This window comes from Penaeus japonicus, unplaced genomic scaffold (assembly GCF_977035675.1).
Source record: "Penaeus japonicus unplaced genomic scaffold, GWHDUDI00000001_assembly GWHDUDI00000003, whole genome shotgun sequence".
Classification (NCBI taxonomy): domain Eukaryota; kingdom Metazoa; phylum Arthropoda; class Malacostraca; order Decapoda; family Penaeidae; genus Penaeus; species Penaeus japonicus.
The window spans coordinates 53,496,570-53,499,069 of record NW_028234405.1 but is presented as its reverse complement, the minus strand read 5'-3'; positions in this window follow the sequence as shown (position 1 = coordinate 53,499,069).

The window sequence follows — 2,500 nt, the reverse complement described above, 5'->3', positions numbered from 1 at the left end:
AGAGGAAGAGGAGGAGGGGAAAAGAAGAAGAGGAGGGGAAGAGAAGAAAAGGGAGAGTGAGATAGTAGAAGAAGGAAGAGGAAAAAGACCGAGAGAAAGAGAGACAGAAACACTTCATTAAAAGGCATCCATCCACCAATGTACACAAACGCAATTGCAATAAATTGCAACGATGGCCTCTGTGCAATAGCGGGTTTCGGGGAATCGATCACAGGCAATCAACGTAAGGCATCGGTTACAGATGAGGTAATAATGTGGAGTTGAAATTGCAAAGAGAAACGCGGATGTGGTTGAAGGGAGGTGGTATTGCAAGGGATTGTTGCATCGGTGGAGAATACTATGTTGCAATGGTTTGTGTCTGCATGATACTCTTTGTTTGTCTCTTTCTTTTTTTCTTTCTCTCATTCTCTCATACTCCTTCTTTACCTCTCTTATTCACCTTTCTCCTCCCATTTCTTTACTCTTTCCCTCTCCATCCCCTCCTTTCCCTCCCCTTTTCTCTCTTTCTCTCTTTCTCTCACACACTCTTAAGAGAGAAAAAAAGATATATATATATATATATATATATATATATATATATATATATATATATATATATATACACACACACACATATACACACACATATACACACACACACACACACAACATATCACACACACACACACACATATAATATATAAAATATATATATATATATATATATATATATATATATATATATATATATATATATATGTATGTATGTATATATATTATTATAGATAGATAGATATAAAGATAGCTAAATAAATTGTTGGAGAGTGAAAGATAGAGTGAAAGAGAGAGAGAGAGGGAGGGAGAGAGAGGGAGGGAGAGAGAGGGAAGGAGAGAGAGAGGGAGGGAGAGAAAGAGAGAGGGAGGGAGAGAGAGAGGGAGGGAGAGAGAGAGGGAGAGAGAGGGAGAGAGAGGGGGAGATAGAGAGAGAGAGAGAGAGAGAAATACAGATAAAGAAAGAAAAGAAGAAAAACAAACTACCACAAATCAAAGTAACCTCACGATAAATAATGACGAGTACAACCGACAAACAAACAAACAAACAAAACAACTCCAAAGCACCCCCCCCGATGCCAAAAAAAATCCCCCAAATCATCAATTAGGCCGCGGCGCGGCGAGGGGACTCCATGGTGGGGGTGGGGGGGGATGGGGGGAGGGGGACTGGTTCATAGGGGCGTGAAGACGCCGCCCAAAAAATGCCTGGCCACTTCCCTTCCCCTGTATGGGACGTAAGTGTGTCATCATCTAACGGGCTTTAGGTAATAGGGTTGAAAAGGGTTATGGGTGGAAAATGATTTTTGTTTTGTTTTTGTTTTTGGTATTGTTTTTTCACAGTGCTTCTTTCTATCTTTTCTGTTTCTTTCTTCTTTACTCTTTCTTGTTTTCGTTTCCCCCCCCCGTCTCTAGCTCTGACCTCTCTCTTTCTCGTTCTCATTTACTCTCTCTCTCCTCTCTCTTTCCTCCTTCCCCCCCTCGTTCTCCTTTTCTCCTCTTCTCATCTCCTCACTCTTCTGCTCCCTCTCTTACTTATTTTCCTCCCCCTCAACCTATTTCTTTTCCCCCCTCCCCCATCCTCACCCCCCCTTTTATTGTCCTACTCTCTCCCTATCCCTCCTTCTCCCTCCCTCTCCCTCTCTCTCTTTGATATGCATGCGTAATCACAAATTGATGTTGATCCCGCCCGTCCCCCGAAGGAAGGGTTGACCTCCGTGCAACATTCTAGGAAGCCCCTTGGCCATCTCCGTTTACAGTTACGTAAGGACACTTGGACACTTGGACACTTAGGAGATTGCTGTCTGTATCTGGTGGATGGTCACTTATCCAAGAGTCATCGTTATTACTTCTGTGGTGGGGGGAGTGGGAGGGGAGGAGGGGGGGTGGGGAGGGAGGGGGAAGGGAGGGGGTTGCCGGGGGCTAGGGATGAAGGAGTTAGGAGAAGGAAGGGGGAATGGGAGGGGGGGAGGGAGGAGAGAAGGAGTAAAGAAGAAGATTGAAAGTAAAGAGAGAGAATAAAAAGAAAAAGACAGGTAAGAAACATGAAAAAAAAAAAAAAAAAAAAAAAAAAAAAGGAATTTATATAGAGAGATATAAGTTATATATTATAGATTTATAAGTATTTATTCTTTATAAACACAACACCAACTCACACACACACACACACTGCACACACTCCACACACACACACACATTGCGTTGTTGTTTTACTTTTCAATTTGTTTGTCAATCGTCCTGTCACCAATAAAAAAAAAAAAAAACAAAAAAAAAACGTCCCACAAATTTAAAACTTGCCAACCCTAGTTATATTGAATTGAAAGAATATTTTACTGTCTTTTGTGATAATTGAAATAATAGTAACCATAGACGTTTTGGGATAAACAAGTTAGTTATGAATAATAAAAAGATAATCATAATCATATAATATAAAGTATAATTCGTTTTTGCTTTTACTAAAACCTGCAATATT